This window comes from Pteropus vampyrus, unplaced genomic scaffold, assembly GCF_000151845.1.
Source record: "Pteropus vampyrus isolate Shadow unplaced genomic scaffold, Pvam_2.0 Scaffold35, whole genome shotgun sequence".
Lineage (NCBI taxonomy): Eukaryota > Metazoa > Chordata > Mammalia > Chiroptera > Pteropodidae > Pteropus > Pteropus vampyrus.
The window spans coordinates 5,819,505-5,838,749 of NW_011888816.1; the positions used below are offsets into that span (position 1 = coordinate 5,819,505).

The 19,245-nt window shown below is 39.5% G+C and overlaps 1 pseudogene; it reads left to right on the forward strand.

Moving 5' to 3' along the window:
- Positions 1–1,199: 1,199 nt before the first annotated feature.
- LOC105290347 lies at positions 1,200–4,951 on the forward strand (annotated as a pseudogene).
- The last annotated feature ends 14,294 nt before the right edge of the window (positions 4,952–19,245 follow it).

Genomic DNA, 19,245 nt, shown 5'->3' on the forward strand with positions numbered 1-19,245 from the left:
ACAATTAGTGTTCATCATCAACTTGAATCACTACTCATTCCAGATAAATCTCACCCTTGACCAGCACTCTTGCATACTGAGGTTGTTAGTCTGGTAGGGTAACTGGACCTTCATCCCTGCCGGGGTGTGGGGCTCTGATCATTGTGTACTGGTCAGACTATAATTGCCTCAATTGCTCCATACTGGTTGTCACTGGGCAGGAAAACACCAAGATGAGCTCTAATAAGTCCCCTGAGTTCTAGGCATACTCTTCCCCAGTCTCATTATCTAGCAGCAGCCCTATCTCCTCATGATAATCAGGATCCAACATCCCTGCTAAGAACTCCTTTCTTAGCCCACTGCTCTGTTGGCATGGGGAGCCTAAAATGGAAAGAGGCAGTCTCAGCTTTAGGTGTCTTTGGGAGAAATATCTCCTCCTCATTCACCACCTAGCCATGCTGAGACCAAGACTACTAGTCTAGCAGAGCCTAAACTCACAGGAATTCCTAAAGTGAGTTATTGGGCATGATGGATTGACATGGCCTCCTTGGTTCCCATGTAGTCTACCCGATAGGGCCCTAGCACCATATAATGGCTATCAAAGTGTGCACTGAATCTTAAAAGACAGCATTCCAGAGAGAAATGGCAGAGTAGGGAGACATAAAATCTCATCCCTCTACAAAAGAAGCAAATAAACTGGCAAAAGCTGTGAGAATCAACTATTGGAACTTGAAAAACTAATGAAAAGTTTACAGCAACCAAAAGAATATTTAATCAAGGAAAAAAAAAAACCCACAAGAATCTTGATAATAAAGCTTTGTGATGTTTTGGCTTACCCTGATTCATCAGTGGCCTTGAAGACAACAGCCTACATTCATGGTATAGGTGCCTCAAACATAAGGGAGCAGAATGGAATTCTCAAAGAATTCTGGTTGTTTGTTTTGACTTGTCTCATGATTATCTGAAGGACCAGCCTAAAGAGCTTGCCTTTATTTCACCTACCACTAAACTCCCAGATGGCTACACAGAGGGCATTTGTCAAAAACATTTAAAGGCAAATGTATTAGCTGCTGTGAACTGAGGTAAGGGACAGTAGATGGGACAAACTATAGAATCAAAAAAGGAGGAAAGTTGAGAGTAAGACTGGAGATTGAAACACTTGGGGAAATAAGGGTTTTAAAAAGCTCCCACATATTGAGGGCATCTACAAGGTCACCAGCATGCCCAGAGCTGGGTGTACGCTCAGGAAAGACCTGAGAAGATTCCAAGGTCTCACCTCCAGCTGACCTTGAGACTCTCCACAAGCAGGAAGTGAAGACTAAGGCACAGTTGTGAAACACCTGGCTGAGAGTTGAAGATATGGCCCAACACACACGCAGAGTCCATCTGCATTCACTGGGAGATGTTGTTTTTCCAGGCAAAGAATACAAATTTGTATTCCTTGTCACATATGGCCACTGAAATCTCTATCAAATCACTAGCTGAGCACCAGGCTAACAGAACAGAGACTTCAGTGGCTGTACACAACAAAGAATATAGACTTTACAAAATTAAATCAGAAAAGAGAACTAAGGACACAACTACAACAAGCAGCAACAATAAACCCTAGAGAGGAAGGAGACTTGATTTCCAGAGTTGCCACATTGTATTCAAAATGTCCAGTTTTCAATCAAAAATTAAGTGTCATGCAAAGATACAAGAAAGAATGGCCCATACATACACACACAAAAAATTAATAGAATTTTTTATTATTAAAATTTATTTTATTTTTATTAGAAAATTAATGCCTTGAGGAAGCCAAGATGTTAGGCTTACTGAAAAAAGACTATAAATCAACTATTTATCATCAAATTTACCCAAGAATGCAAGAATGGTTCAAAATATAAAAATTAATTAATATATTACACCATCTTAATAGAAATGAAACCGAAAAAACCTGATTATCTCAACTGATCCAGAAAATGGATTTGACAAAACCTAACACCCTTTCACAATAAAAAAAAAAAATGCTCAATAAATTAAGAATAGAAAGTAAATTCCTCAACATGATAAAGGGCATCTGAAAAACCTACAGTTAACATCATACTTAATTTGAGAGACTGAATGCTTTCCCTCTAAGATCAAAAATGTCTACTCTTACCACTTCTATTCAACATTGTATTAGAAGTTCCGTTCAGGGCAATTAGTCAAGGAAAAAAAAGGTTCCCCAAAATGGCAGTACACCTCAAAGTGACCAACAGATTCAGTGCAATCTCTATCAAAATTCCAACTGCCTATTTTGCAGAAATTATTGAGCTGATCCTAAAATTCATGTGTAATTGCATGAGACTCTGAATAGCTAAACAATCTTGAAAAAAAGTACAAAGTTAGAGGACTCAAACTTCCCAATATCAAAAGTTACTACAGTGCTACAGTAATCAAAACAGTATGGTACTGTTATAAGTATAGACCTAAAGATCAGTGGAAGAGAATTAAGAGTCCAGAAGTAAATCTATACATCAATGTTCAATTGATTTTCAACAAGAGTCCCAAGACTATTCAATTTGGGAAGAACAGTCTTTTCAACAAGCAGTGATAGGACAACTAGAAGACCACATGCAAAAGAATGAAGTTTGATACCTATCTCATACAATATTTAAAAATTAACTCAAAATGGATCAAAGACCTAAACATAAGAGCTAAAACTATACAACTTTTAGAACTAAACATAGGGGTTAATTTTCATAACCTTGGATTTGGCAATAAATTTTTAGATACGGCATCAACGCATAAGCAACAAAAGAAAAATAGATAACTTTAACTTCATCAAAATTAAAACTTTTATGTATAATAGGGAACTGTGAAGAAAGTGAAAAGGCAAACTAAGGAATCGGAGAAAAGATTTGCAAACCATATATCTGATAAGAGATTAATATATAAAGAAGTACAACTCAACAACAACAAAACAACCCTATTAAAAAATAGGCAAAGAACTTGATTAGATATTTCTCCCAAGAAAATATAGAAATGGCCAATACACATAAAAAGATGCTCATAATCATTAATTATTAGAGAAATGCTAATCATACACATCCACTAGGATGGCTATGATTTAAAAAAATGAAAAATAACAAGTGTCAGCAAAGACATCGAGAAATTAGAACTTATCATGTATCACTGGTGAGAATGTAAAATAGTGTAGCTGCTGGGAAAAAGAGTTTGAATGTTCTTCTAAAAGTTAAATATAGAATTATCATATGATCCAGCAATTCCACTCTTAGGTATATACCCAGAAGAATTGAAAACAGTTGTTCGAACAAAAACTTCTACAAGAATTTCATAGCAGCAGATTATTCATAATGGTCCAAAGGCAGAAACTATCCAATATTCATAAATAGATGAATGGAGAAACAAAATGTTGTGCATCTATACAATGGAATATTATTTGGCCATAAAAAGGATGAAATACTGATCCATACTTAAACATGGATGAACCTCGAAAACATTGTGCTAAGTGAAAGAAGCTAGGCACAGAAGGCCACATCTTTTATTATTCCATTTATATGGAACGGCCAAAATAAGCAAATCTATAAAGACAGAAATCTATAAAGACAGAAAGCAAATTAGTTGTCAAGAGCTAGGGTGAGGGAGAAATAGGGATTGACTACTGAATGGGTATGAGGTTTCTTTTGGGGGCTATGAATATGTTCTGGAATTAGATGATGGTGATGGGTGTACAATATTATGAATGTACTAAAAGCTGCCGAATTGTAACTTTAAAAAGGCCAAAACAGTGAAGTTTATGTTATGTGATTTTTACCTCATTAAAAATATACAGCACCCCAATATTGCAGGATATCACCCTTAGGCTGGCATAGTAACACTACTTCTAAGAGGCTCTTCTAACATTCCAGCAGGCCAGCAGTAACTTCTGATAATGCATTCCATGTTCAATGGTCTTGTGATCATGTGCCCATTGTCATATATCCTTTGCCATTAAGTGAGTCCCTTGGTGTAAGGAATCTTACAAAGATAGGTCAGATCCTTCGTAAGTTCTCAGATGGTGATGCTGGGTGAGGCACCAGTGGCAAGAAAGGAAAGGAAAAGCAGATGCTGGCTGCTGGAAATTGGGTCTGGATGCAATGAACTGTCAAAGCCTGATGGAATAAGGGTGACAATCCGACAATCTGTCTTTCAAAAAAGAAGTTCAAACCCATAAAAATCTTCCTGAGATGTCCTAGGCAATGCTGGCACTGTGAGAAGAGGGTTCCTAGAAAAATGAGATGATCTTCTACCTCTTAAAAATCAGGCCGCCTGGGAGTCGCCCGGAAGTTTCTGTTCGGTCAGCAGTGCGAGGGGCTCGCAGCGGCATGTCACCTGTGCTTCCTGGCTGGTTGTGTGCTGGCCGGTTGTGTGTCCACCAGGCCTGCTGCGAGCTCCCGCCCATGTTCCCCAGCTGATCCAAGGGTCCAGGCACCACCTGGATAGTGGCTTCGTCAGACCTGCAGACCTGGCCACAGCCCACGCTCTGAGCTGAGGCGTCATGAGGCTCCTGCCTTACTTCTGCCGCAGCCAAGTTGTGCGGGGCTTTGGCCTCGGCTCCAAGCAGCTGGGCATCCCCACAGCTAACTTTCCTGAACAAGTAGTAGATAATCTCCCAGCCGATGTATCCACTGGCATTTATTATGGTTGGAGATGATCATAAGATGGTGGTGAGCAGAGAGTGGAGCCCATACTACAAGAATACAAAAAAGTCCATGGAAACTCATATCATGCATACCTTCAAGGAGGACTTCTGTGGGGAAATCCTGAATGGGGCCCTGGTTGGCTACCTTAGACCGGAAAAGAACTTCGATTCTTTGATTCGTAGAGCCACTTATTTCAAGGTGATATTGAGAAAGCTAAGAAACGACTAGATTTACCAGAACATTTGAAACGCAAAGAAGACAATTTCTTCTAGGTTTCTAAGAGCAAAATAATGAATGGTCACTGATGAAAAATCATCTTATTTATTCAGTTACTGTTTTCTTATTTTATTGCTCATAACTATGCAGTCTCATCTTGGTTATATTTTAAAAATCAAACATATTTCTACAGCTGCGAATCAGTTTAAACAGTATAATGTAGTAACCGTATTATGCTTCAACTACTCCATTAAATCCACCATGCTACAGTACTAAAAATATTCTTTTTAAAAATCAAGATTCTTCTTATGTAATATGTTGATTAAAATTTACCACTAGAAAGGTCTTAAGTATCTTGTAATGAAAATGAAATGTATACTATGGATAAAAAGGCAAATCACTAGTTTGAAATGAAAACTATAATTCTCATGAGTAAAATATTAGTATGTATGTACCTGTATAGCATGTACTGCTAAACAGAAGGTTCATGAAAGTAACTGCATTAAACAGAGGTTTGATAGTTTATTACCAAACTAAGGGAGAAAATTCATACTTTGTACTTTTGATATTTTGTGCATTAATATATTATTACAAACATGAAGACTTGTGAAATTTTATTTTAATTAGTCATTTCCTTTGAGGTCAAAACATTGTATTGTGTTACAAATCATTTTTGTTACAGCTGCCTTAATTCTAAGTGGTTCAGACTCCCCCTGCCTATCATTTTTTTGTCTGTCTTTTAAAACATTAAAATGAGTGTTTTTTGGAGGAAAAAGCCTCCATTTATGGCACAATATGGTCAGCACCTTGTGTACACCGTCTCCAACAGCTTTTTTTAGATGCTCTTCAGGATAAATGTCCTCATTGTGCAAATGTGGAAACTGTTGCTATAAGTCACTGCACTATGATCCATGCTGTTTCTTTAATGAGGTTTGGCAAATACATGGCCTGTCTGCCACCATTACCTACTCCAGTGCTCCTGGCAGACATTATTAATCAATCATGGCGTCTTTTTCCTCTAAGTCTGGACTCAGCTTTGCCATCCTCTGCAAGACAGCCACTCTTAATCATAATTGATGCATAAGATGAAAACTCCTCTGCCATCCCAGCATCACACACCACACTGCCTCCCTTTATCTGAACTGGCATCTCCTGAACCTGTTTTTGAGCCAACATCAACAGAAAGGCCAAAGTCAGTCCAGAAGCTCCCCTTAGATGATGTGGCCATTTTTTTCCTAGGGGCAGAATGAGGTGTGGTTGTGAAGCCTGGGAAGCAGTGGGTCAACTGAAGACAAAGATGAGGATCAGGAAGAAATAGGAGAAAGAGGAAAAACTAAAGGCAGGAGGCTAGAGTCCCAGCATTTGCTTCATTTCAGGAGGAAGCAAGTGACTCGGGTCTGGCCAATTGAAAGGAGCACATGACCTGGACCAGGTTCATCATAATGAATCCTGGTACTTTGGTTGAACTTTGGAAAAGAAGCAGGATGGCTAAGCTACAAAATGTCCACTTGGTATTTCTGTGGCCATCTTGCCACCATGAAGAGGGCACCAGGCTGAGAACAGGGTCAACATCAAGTAAAGTAGAACCAAGGGACATAGCAAGACAGATTCCTAGTTATATCACTTGAGCTCCTGGATGCAGACATAGCTATAGTAAGCTCTGCCTGCTCGTTTTTTTCTTTTTTTTTTTCCTTAAGCCAGTTGGAGTTTGGAGAGGGAGTTGAGGGGGGCGTTTTTTTATTTGTTTGTTTTTGTCAATTTCTAATGGAAAAAAATCCTGATTAATATAACGTATTTACCTTCCATAACTGCTCTTTGCCTTAATTAGCATTTAAAAATGAGCCCTTCATCTTCTGTGTGGATTGAGCATCTCTTCACTTATCTTTGCTCAAATTATTCACACACACACACAGACACACAGACACACACACACACACACACACACCCCGCTAACTGCTGTATACCCACCTACAGGCACCTCCCGGGCTATCTGCTGAAACTCCTAAGGGTTTATGAGAGATAACTGCCAGGCAGGCTCTGGGCATCCTTTAGAAAACCTCCTCCTACTAGGACTAACAAACTATCGTGTTTGTTACTCAGTGTTCCCTATGAAGAAATCATGAAATAAAATGCTCTTAAAGTGCAATACCAGGAAAAAGTAGGTGCTATTTTTATCCCCTTTTCACGGTGGGAAACAAGGCCCCTGAGAGAGAGTTTCTTATCCAAGATCACACAGTTAATCTATGATGAGGCAAGGATTCAAACTCAGGGCATGTGGGTCCCAGGTTCACTGTCACCATTAAAGTATCCTGTCCCATTCAGTACTGGCTATGCTTGTTGTTATTAACAATAATAATCGGTCACTACACAAAGTTGATGAGGAGATGTCCTTCTTATTCCTGATCATTGGCCCTTCCCTACTTCCAACTACTCCAAATTTGCTTTATAAGAAGTCGTCTATGGCTGGTTGAGAGGTAAAGTAGCCATATTAGACTTAAAGTTATCTCATTCCATAGTTATCTTTTTCAATACAATTAAGCATCAGAACCAATTTATTTCACACAATAAACTTGGGTCAATCCACACTTTATTATCTGGCTCTCTCTGTTCCAGACATTTGCCAACCTTACCTCGGCATTGTACCTGACAAGAATTGTCAACCTAGGGGTTCAGAAATGTGGGGGTTCTCGGCCTATCTCCATATTTAACTATGTACAACTTTAGGTCACATTTTTTCCCTACTCTCACTTCCCACATCTGTAAAATTGGTAGGTATGGGTGTGGGAGCAGGGATTGTCTAGAGTGATATTTCCCAAAGTGTTTTCCAGTAGGCATTTTCCAGAAGCTGAAACAATAAAGCCCCCTGACCCTGGCTCTGGTCCAGTAATTTTGGGAACACTGAGTAGGATAAAGTTAAAAATATAGTTATTGCAAGACTTCTTAGAAACTTCGGTCTGCTCTTGTGCATTGTGACTCCCAAACACAGAGGTATTGCATACAGCAGTTTCCAAACTTACTTGATGAAGGAAACATTTCTGGGTACTCTGTCTTGTGAAGGAGCTGCTTTGTGAAACAGTTTGAAAAGTTAGATTAGGGGATCTGTAGGATCTCTTTCAGCTCTGAGAAGTTTTCATTCAAATTTTATTATTTTGACTTAGGACTCTGTGTGATGCTAAACTAACCCTGAATCATGAAAGAAAAAAATAATTATGGTCTATAAAGTTTAGATGGAGTTCAGTTGTAACTTACAGAATTCCAGTTGCTGAAAATGAGAGCCCATGAGTGGGGATGGATGGTAATGATCCAATAAATAAAACATTCAATGAACTTGGACCATGCTGGACAACAGAGGGAGCTTTATTGTAAGCCTATCTTGCTATGAGTTTCCTTTTTGGAAATTCAAAGACGCACAAATTACCTTTTGTGTACCACCAGAGTCTGGGCTGAATATATAGTCAGAAACTCGTGGCTTGAGGAAAGTGATTTAGAGACTGCAAGTTATAAAATCAAAATGGCTTTCAACTTTTGGAGAGAGGAAAAACTAATATCTGTAAGTGAGCACATTGTCTGCAGGAAAGCAAAAAAGCAAAATGAACTAACGACTGTCCCATTAAACCTGTCTGGGAAGAAATTCCACAGCAGTCCTGATTACTAAATGTAAAAATGTACACAAAGCGATTGACTTTCTATTCAGGGAAGTTTCTTTATTGTCACATTTTGGTGAGTATAAAAAGTATCCATAGTAAAGGACTTCACAGACTCATTCTTGAATGAAGTCCTCTAAGTCTATTTTCACTCAAAATTGAATTTTACCATCCTGGGGGCAGCAAGGTGTAGAACAACAGGCATGGCATTGGAGTCAGACATTTACTCAATGAATATGTACTGAGTGGCTGCTGTGTGTCAAGCACTGGGAATACAGCAGTGAATGAAAGTCAGGAGTCCCTATCCTAGCAGATCTGTCATCCTGGCTCTGGTACCTACTGGCTGCATGAGCTTGAGCAAGTCACTTAACCACCGAGTCTTGGCTCATGGTCACAGGAGCTAAATATTAGATTTTGCATGTAGAATGTCAAGCCCAGGGCCTGGTACCTAACTGGCTTCTAGAAATGGCAGTCAGGATTATGGCTCTTGTGGCCAGAGTGGGAGAAGGGAGTTCACATAGATTCGGGGAGGCTGCACGCTACAGACAGAGCCTTTAAAGAAGGTGCAGGATGAACAGAGGCATCTGAAAACAATGGCTTATCTCCCCAAATAAAGTCCTGTGTTTATTCTCTGCCCCTCACCTGATCCCCCAGCTTTCCCAGGTTCACCAGCACAGGCATCTGCTGGGCTGCTGAATCCATGACCCTAGAGCCCTGCCTGCTAGTCCACATTCTCACACAGAGAGCCAGCTTCCCTGCTAGAAATTCAGCTTCCACTGCCCTGGCCTCTTGGATACCCTCCATCCCAGCCTTGGGGCAGGGTAGGCCCAAAGACATCCAGGAGGTGGTCAGCACAGATCTAGTCCCACTCTACTTGAAAGCAATTCGCTCAGCACATCTGGAAATCTGGAGACAAGGGCTCTTTGCCTGGCCTGCCACTGTCTTGCCTCATGCCCTAAAGCTGCTCACTTCCAGCCTCTGAGTCAGATTCTCCTCTGTAGACAAGGGATTCAATCAGTCCCACAGTTTGGGCAGAGATTTGGAGTTAGTCAAACCCCAGTTTGCCCAGTATCACCTCCACTTTATGAGTACAGTTTTTCTATCTGCAAAAATGGGTTAATAATCCTTACCTTTAAATCGAGACTACTGACACAAGGGGAAGAACATGAGTCTCAGGTCAGACAAACTTCAGTCTGAATACTGGCTCTGCCATTTTGCAAGGAAAAGCACTTCCTCGCTCTAGAAGTTTCTTCTTCCCTGAAATAGGCATTATAGCTCCTATCTTGAAGAACTATAGAGGTGAGGCAAACCATGCATCACACCTGCATGTAGTAGATAATCAATAACTGGCAGCTCTTATTATTGTGGTTATTATTTACTCTAAAATAAGCGTCTGATTAAGCTGATATCATACTTAATTTCTACCACTATGCTCATCCTCTCTAGGTCTCTGACACTGGGGTTCCACCTGCCTCTCTAATCAGTGATAGGACTTCTATGGCTGAAAGTCACATCCAGAGGGATCTCAGTGGCTGCCCAAAATCCCTTTTAGCCTGTGGAGTCCATGGTCCATGCAACTCTTACTGTTGAAAGATGTGTCCTCTCATACATATGATGCGTCCTCAAATACTCAATATCCTACCTATCCTTGGAGGAGAATGAATGATACCTAGTTGAAGTCCTCTTCTGGTACTTGAATTTTCTCTACCTCACCCTCTGCTGAGGGTTCATTCAGCCTATTCTTACTTACCTCCAGTGATGGAGAAGTCACTAAATGCCAAGGTGGGTCATTTTATCATCCACCTGGTTGCCAGTTAGCTGCCTGGCTCACTTGAAAAAAATATCACTTAACGGCAATGAAAAAGCTTCTCTCATGGGTAAGCCATCTGTGAATCGTTGATTCCAAAGAACAATACTGTTTTCTTGTCCACCCTCCTCCCTAACTCTGAACTTTGTGCCTACAAAAAATGGAGATATGACATTTTTCTCTAGAATTACAAAACTTTGTTAATGTATCTCTTTCATTCACCCACCCACTAGACATTCCCGTAAGGAATCTACTTTAGATGCCCACAGAGAATGCATTTGCAATTCTAAACATAATTAGCTAGCTTCCAGAAGGAGGAGAAGCATTTAATGAGCATAGATAAATCATATCCTTGGCCAAACACTCTCTTCTACTTTCCAACAGGGAACCCGGAGCAATTTCAGGACATGACTCAGGGAGGAACATTGTTTTCCTTGTGTAGTTTCAGAAACCGAGGAACAGAAAAGTGAAGGTGGCCCAACAAATCAAAGGCAAAGACATGCACTAAATCCTAGGAATCTAAGACCTCCCGGCACAGTAATTGATCCTCTAAAATAAATGTTTGTCTTGCTAACTAGAGATTAACTGGTCCTTACAGTGGGATTCTTGAAGCTCAAAATTATAAACACGGAAACAGAGCCTGGTAATAAATTGAGTGATTAGTTGGCAGAGAAACTTTTCAAGGAGGGAAAGGATCAATGAGCTGGAGAAAAATGAAACATCTTTTAGGAAATTTTCCCACTCCCTTACATTGTTTTAATTCTTCATGCTCAGTCTCTTCATTAAACACTTTTGAAGTGGGTTTTTTTTTTGTTTTGTTTCTTAGTTTTTGTTTTTTTTTCTGGCAAGGTTACTTGATCACATCTCCAACTTAGTTTATTTCTCAGGCTGAATTGAACTTGACCTTCGCCCAATGAAGCAGAATAGCCTCTTGCTTATCTGAAGTAAATGAGACCAAGAGGCCATGGAATAATCAAAACATAATCAGAAATGGCTGAGATATAGCACGTTATGTTTCTCTGCTGAGAAAAAGGGCACAGTGAAGGTTAGTGTCAAGGTCACAGGACATAGGTGGCAAGATGGCTCTGAGGGAGTCACCTGACTGGACTGACTCATAGCACCTTCCCTCCTTTGAGGCAGTTTGTCACCAGCAGTGGGAAAGCAAAGGCTTTGGACTGAGATGTTGGTCAGCTTTCCAGCTATGCCATAACTTGCTGTGCATCTTCAGCAAATCGAGCAAACTTTCTAAGTCTTGGTTTTCTCAGCTAGCTCTTGTTAACCTGGCAAGCTCCATGGGGTAGGGGCTGTGTCTGTTGTGTTAATTAGAGTTTTCTTTAGTGCCTAGTTGACACTAGGTATGTATGTCAGTATGTATCTGCTAAATGAATGAATGGAATAAGGGTACCATCACCAGTGCTGCAGGATTATTGTGAAGATTAAATGAGAAGTTGTAAATCAAAGCCTCAGACATTTTAGATGCTCATTATACAGCAGTTCGTACATTACCAGACTCTTCCTGTCAGTGTCAGGGCTAGGAAGGTGTCTGGGTGTCATGTTGTATAGCCCCATGTCCTGCAGACGAGAAAACTGAGACTCAGATATGTAGACTTGTTCGTTTGTTCATTCATTTAACATATATACCTGAGGTGCCTCCTAGATGTTAGGCATTGTACTGGGGGATATATATCAAGACAGAAAAAAAATCTGGGGGATATATATCAAGACAGAAAAAAAAAATCTATGCTTATGAAGTTTACATCTTAGTAGGAGGAGATAGTAGAGGAGTAGACAAATATATAAACAAGAATAATTTTATATGCTAATGAAGTGCTATGAGAGTCAGAAAGTGAGTAACGTAACAGTCTGTAGTAGTTGGGGGTTATGTTAGGTGGAGTGACAAGCTAGGGACTCTCTGAAGAGTTGATAGAGGAACAGAGACCTGAATGACTGGACAAAGAGAGCCATACTAAACATGTCAGCAAGAATGCTCTAGAACATTGGTTCTTCCTTGATTTATTTTGGTGTTTGTTCTTTTTTTGAGGGGAGGGGGCATGACTTTGATTTTGATATAATTTCAAACTTATAAGAAAAGTTCCAAAACATACAAGAAACTCTTATCTTCTAGATTCATCAATTGTTTGTCTTGCCCCCTTCTCTTTCCTCTGTTTCTCTATATAAATATGTAATATACATATTTTGTACATACACTTTTCATAAACACTTTTCTCCGAACCATTTGAGAGTATATACTGGCCCCATTACCCTACAATTCAGTGCGTATTTCCTAAAATAAGAACATTCTCCTATATAATCCCAGTCCGTATTTTAAAAAAAATTGCTCCAACAATAAAATAACCTTTTAAAATTACACATATTTTTCCAGGTCCAGGACTACATACTGCACTTAGTCGTGTCTCTTTAGTCTCCTTTAATCTGGAACAACTCCTTAGCCATTCTTTGTCGTTCTTGACCTTGATGTTTCTTAAGCGTACATGTCAATTATTTCATGGAACATTCCTGTTTGGGTTTCTTCATGCTTCCTGAGTAGGCTATGCTTTTTTGGCAGAAATACCACAAAAGTGATGTTGTATCCTTCTCATGCATTGTAGCAGGAGGCACGTGATGTTTATCTGTCTCAATATAGGTGATGTTAACTTTGTTGGGTGAAAGAAGTCTTTGCCAGGTTTCTCCACTATCAAGTTACTACTTCCCCTTTGTAACTTAATAAGTCATTTGTGGGGAGGTACTTTTAGAGTATAAATACTGTTTCTTAAACTTTCACCCCTTAGTTTTAACATTCATGGATGATTTTCTTACTCTATCTTTCCTTCCATACTTACTAGTTGGCATTTTACTGCAAGGAAGTTTTTCCTTCTCTCTCATTTATTTCTACAATCATATTTCTTTATAGCAGTATGAACTCACTGGTTTTTACTTTACTCTATAGGTTATAATCCACTACTATCACATTCATCTTAGATTTGGCCAGTGAGAGCCCTTTTAAATTGGCTCCTGTGTATTTTTGACATATCTCTACATTCTTCAAGCATTTTCTTGCTTTCTGGCACAAGATGTTTCAGGCTTATCTTACACTTTCCCTGCACTAGCCCTGGATTCAGCCTTTTCTCCAATGAGCCTAGTTCCTTTTGGTGTTAAAATATCACTGGAGTCCAAGATCTAGGTGCCAGTTGGGCTCTGCTATTAGTGTATTATTGCTTCTAGGCTCTCTCAGGGGATGGAGCTAGAAAGCTTCTGAAACTTTAACATGCATATGAGTCACTGGGGATATTGTTAAAGTGCAGATTCTGATTCAGTTGGTCAGATTTACCAGCTGGGATGGTGTTACAGATTCTGCTGTTTTAACAAGCTTCCATGCTGATGCTGCTGGTCCACAAGGCACAACTTGAGCACCAAGTACATAGGACAATGGTTCTCAAACTTAGGCATGCATTGGAATCACCTAGAGGTTTTGTTAAAATACATATTCTGGGGTTTTCTCTCAAAGTTTCTGTTTTAGTAAGTTTAGGGTGGGACTAGGAATGTGCATTTCTAACATTTTAGCCCAGGTAAGGCTGCTATTGCTGATCTGAGACCACACTTTGAGAACCACTGGTCTAGGACTCTGGTTCTCAAACATGGCCACCATTGCAATTCCTGGAGTGTTTGTTTGTTTGTTTGTTTGTTTGTTTGTTTGTTTGTTTGTTTAAATACTGACTGATCCTTAAGGTCCCAGAAATTATGATTTAATCAGTATAAAATGTGGCCTGAGCACTGAGAATGCTATAAGCACTCCATAAGTGATTCTATTGCTCAGACAAGTTGAGAAGGTTGTTCTAGGAAGAGGTAGGAGTAAATACAAAGGCCTTTAAGAGGGAATGGGCTTGACATTTTCCAAGGCCTACAAGGAGGCCAGTGTGGCTGGGCAGAAGAAGGTGAAGTCAGAGAGGTGATTGCGGATGAGATCAAGAGGGGATGAGTTGGGTCAGGTGTGCAGAGGTTACTCTGGTGACATGGGAATCCTCTGAAGGCTTTAAGTTAGGATAATGTAATTTGAATGCCTCAACCACGACCCTCATCCAACAGTCTCAAGGCCAGCTCTCCTCCTGCTGGTCCAGGGGTTTTCTACCCAAATGAGTTTGAATTGCGATGAATAAAGGATGAAATAGCTTCATAGCCTTCTCTAAGTGTTTCCCATATTTTAAGTATTGCCTGTGATTTTTGTTTAGAATTACTTTCCAAAGCTTGAAATCCTTCAAAAGTAAGTTTAGTCATAGTAATAAAGTATTATGTCATGGCAAAAGGACTTCGTGAACAGGGGACTCTGATTATTGATAAAGACATCCAGAAATGCTTTGCTTTAAAAACAATGTATGTTTCACAACAATTGAACACACTTCAACATTCCTGAACTGGTTAAAAGTGGTTAAGATGGTAAATTTTATGTTATGTTTTTTACCACAATTTTTTAAAAAATATAATATTCATTATATATATAAATGATAAATCAGTAAAGCATTAAATCCTTTGTTAAATTTTATTTGTTCCTCGGGAATGTTACCATGGGTATTTCACTACCACATGGAAAACCATATCATACCATTAAGAATAATGAAGAATTTAAGCCATGAATTTAAAAAAAAAGAAAAGAAAATGTATAAAATCACCAACTTGGGAAATGAATAAAGTTGAGGACAACCACTCACTCTAACAAAAGGATACTTTATGGGAGGGTTTTTGAATAAGGTTCACCTAAGCACTAGTGTCCCTCTAGGGCACTAAAAACATGATTCACTTGACATGGAACACTACAGAAATATAACTAGCCTGGAGAGAGGCCAACTAGAGGCCTTCTGCAATGTCAATTCCAACAAAGTGATAATAACTTTGAGATTTTGCTTATCTGCTCTATCCCCTCAAGGCCATTGCAAAATATAAGCGTGCTTGGATTGGACAGGATTCCTGTGACACAATTCACATTCTATTTTGATTCTGGCAATTGGTAACCTTTCTTCTAGGAAATGGAAAAACAAAACAAAATAAAAAAAACCTCACTGGATATTTCGTTGTCCTAAGCACGTGAGGGCCTCAAGGTCCCCCAGGGCAAACTGAGTGAAGGCAGGTGTGGCACCTGGGCAATTTTTAGCAACACTTCCAGGCCTGATATTTGACGGAGGCCTGCAACCAGCTCTGTCAACCTGCCATGAAGATGACCTGCCCTTTCCCTTGGTTATTCGAGCTCTGGGTTTTTCCTGGGCAGGAGCTGACAGTGATGTCATCATCTCGTGATGCTGTTGGATGACCTTGTTCACTGAGCTAGTTCCACTCATTTCTCTTGTGCCATAAAGTTGAACTGAGAAAAATATTGCTGAGAACCAAGGAGGGAGAAGGTCAAGACCCTCCAAAGGAGAAGCTCCCCTGGTCCCCTCACCTGATTACCAAAGCTTTATCGTGATTAGTTTTTATCTGACCCTGTTTCTAGTAGTCCTCAGCCTGGAAAAGTCATAAAAGAAAAACAGTACAAGAAGAGATCAATGAGATTATTTTCTTAAATGTTGTAGTAGCTTCAGCAAGGCAAAAACTATAAACACGCAAAGAACAGCTTTGATCTTTGTTATAAAGACAAATATTTATGAGTGGTCTTTTGTACTGTGAACCAACTACAGAAGCCTGAAAGGCAAGAGAGATGGGAAGCACATTATGTGGAGCTGCTGGTTTAATTAAGGGAAACAAAGATATATTGAGCCTCTGCTTGCCAGGCCCTGAGCTAGAATTTTAGGATGCCATTTAATCCTTGGTCCTTCCTCATGAGCTAAGCACTGCCACTATCCTCATATTCATATCATGGAGGAGGAAACAGGATCAGAGAAGCTGAGTTTGTTATTCAACTAGTAAGCAGCGGGGCTGAAATATAAATGTGAGACTTTTTGACTTTAAATCTGTATTCTTTAACTAGCTGACAATTGTTGGCTTTCACGCACTGTGACCTAGAGTTTTTGAAGAACTCCAAACTTAGGCTCTTTTACTCAGTAACAGAATGATCCAAAGTCTTTTCCCACAACACATGTTTAAGCTTGAAAGGACATTAAACAGATGAAGACTTTGAGGCCATGAACAGGTGAAACGATCTACTCGACGGAATGGTGGAATCTGGCCTCAAACCCTGAAAAAAACTCTGTCTGACCAACTATAGCAGTCAACTACATGCAAAGAACAGAGTGCTGACAAAAGCCATCTCGTCTGGAATGTGGCCTTGTCGACAGACATCATTTTAGTTCAACAGAATGTGAGCACAATTAGAAGGGCATTTTACCTTACAACTTGCTTCCTGGGGCCTAAACGACATGTTTTCTTTCCTTCTTTCTTCCCAGCAGCAATAAATATTGTTGAGTTGGAATTGCACAAACTGTTTGGATTTAAGAAAATAAATGACACAAACTTTGCTGGCCCACATTAATATATGTTAACTGCAAATCAAGAAAAGTTGAAGTTGAAAAGCAAAGAGCACAGCACCACCTGGTGTTAACAATTAGGACATACACGTTTACACTCAAGAAGCAAGTACTAGTATCAAGGCCCCTTAGGGATAAAACTACTCCCTTCAAGCGAAGAAAAGGTGAGAGGCTTGACGGGATTCACAAGCTATGGGGTGAGAGAGCTGTCCTGAGTGTTTGATTTCCAGCTCTGTGCTCTTTCCACGATGCCCAGCTGAGAGGAGTAGAGTACAGTTATTTTCCCTTCGATGAACATGGTGCTGAGGAAGACCGCTTCCTTTGAAAAGGGAAGTAAATGTTAACGTGTGATTAGAAGGGACTGTGCAGCAGTACAACTACACATTGCATGGCTCTAGGAACTACAGTGTGAGCAGCACCTGCTGGAGTGGAGTGACACAGTATCTCCAATTTAGATTTTGCAACTAGATCAACTTGAACTTGCTTGTGGCCTTGTGCCTTCTCCTCCCTATCTGTACAAGATGCTGAATTAGACTCAGATCTCTGACGTTTCTATGATCTGGCCCCTCTGACCTCATCTCCTACTACCCTCCCTTGGCTTACTCTCCTCCAGCCCATTGCCTCCTTGCTGACCCTCAATCAGGCAAAACTGTTTATCTCAGCCTCTGCGCAGGTTCCAACTACCTGGACTAATCCCCTAAATGTTACCTTTAGACAAACTTCCACTGACCCTTCCGATGTTGTGTCCTCTCCCTCCACTGCTGTCATGCCCTATCGACTTACCCTCCGTGTCCTTCATAGCACTTAGCATTGTGTACTCAGTTTGTTTTTGTTCAGTCCTCTATTGACAGAGCCTACCCTTAGACATTTGATAAATTTTTTAAGACAGCAATTTTATTTTATGTAGGATTGTATATTGCAATTATAAAAGAAAATTTTTAAAGAGATTAGCTTTTTAAATCTATTTTACATAAACCTAGATTATTGTCCATTTGAGAAAAGTAATACAATTCCACAGGACTAGATTGGCAAAGTTTCTGATTTGTAATGTCATTTCCTTTCTATGAAGTCTTTCTGGTGCTAAGAGTTGGCATAAACTGGCCTTGAGTCTTTACTTTTTTTTTTTCAAGTTTATTTTATTTTTTTGCTTTGTCTTTATTAAAATATAATAGACAATTAGTTGCTCGCATTTACATTGTACAATTCAATGAGTTTTTTTAAATTATAGTTGGCATACAGTAATATACCTATTTCAGTTGTATAGTGATCAGAAACCCACATAACTCACAAAGTGATCAACACACTAAATCTAGTACCTGCTTCACCCTTACATATTTATTACATTATTAACCATCTTCCCCATGCTACACTCTACATCTCCATGTCTATTCTGCGACTATCCATTTGTACCTCTTAATCCCTTTGCCTCTTTCTATCCCCCCAACCTCCCTCCTATCCAGTATCCCTCAAAATATTCTCTATATCTATGAGTTATTTCTGCTTTTGTTGTTGTTCTGTTCTTTAGATTCCACATGTGAAATCATGCAATATTTGTCTTTCTCTATCCAATCCCTTTCATTCAGTGCAATACCTTCTAGGTCCATCAAGGCAATATCTTTTTCCATCCCCTTCCTTTTAGTCTGTGTGTGTCTTTTAATCTGAAGTGAGTCTCTTGTAGGCAGCTTATGTACAGATCTTGTTTTCTTATCCATTCAGCCACTCTATCTTTTAGTTGGAGCACTTAATTCTTTTCCATTTGAGGTACTTGTTGATAGAAATGCAGTTATTACCATTCTTTATTCCCGTTTTTGATACATGTTTTTTCTTCTTAAAGAAGTCCTTCCAACATTTCCTGTAATACTAGCTTGGTGGTGATAAATTCCTTTAACTTATTTTTGTCTGAGAAACTCTTTATCTGTCCTTCAACTTTAAACGATAGCTTTGCTGGATAAAGTATTCTTGGTTGTAGATCCTGGGTTTTCATCATGTTGAATATTTTGTGCCAAGGCCTTCTATCCTGCATAGTTTCTTTTGAGAAATCAGCTGCCAGTCTTATGGGTGCTCCCTTGTAGGTAACTGTTTTTCTCTTGCTGCTTTTAAGATTCTCTCTTTGTATTTAACGTTTGGCATTTTAATTATGATGTGTCTTGCTGTGGGCCTCTTTGGGTTCCTGGTTTTTGGGACTCTGAGCTTCCTGGGATTGTACGTCTATTTCCTTCACCAGGTTAGGGAAGTTTTCCATCATTATTTCTTCAAATAGCTGTTCAACATCTTGTTTTCCTTCTGGTACGCCAATGAGATGGATAGTTTTACCTTTAATAGTGCCCCATAGGCTCCTTAAATTATTATTATAGTCTTGGCTTCTTTTTTCTTGCCATTCTGATTGAGTGTTCTTGGCTTTCCCATCCTCTATACAGGTCATTTGATCCTCTTCTTTATTCACTTTGTTTATTCCATTTAATACATTTCTCATCTCAGATAAT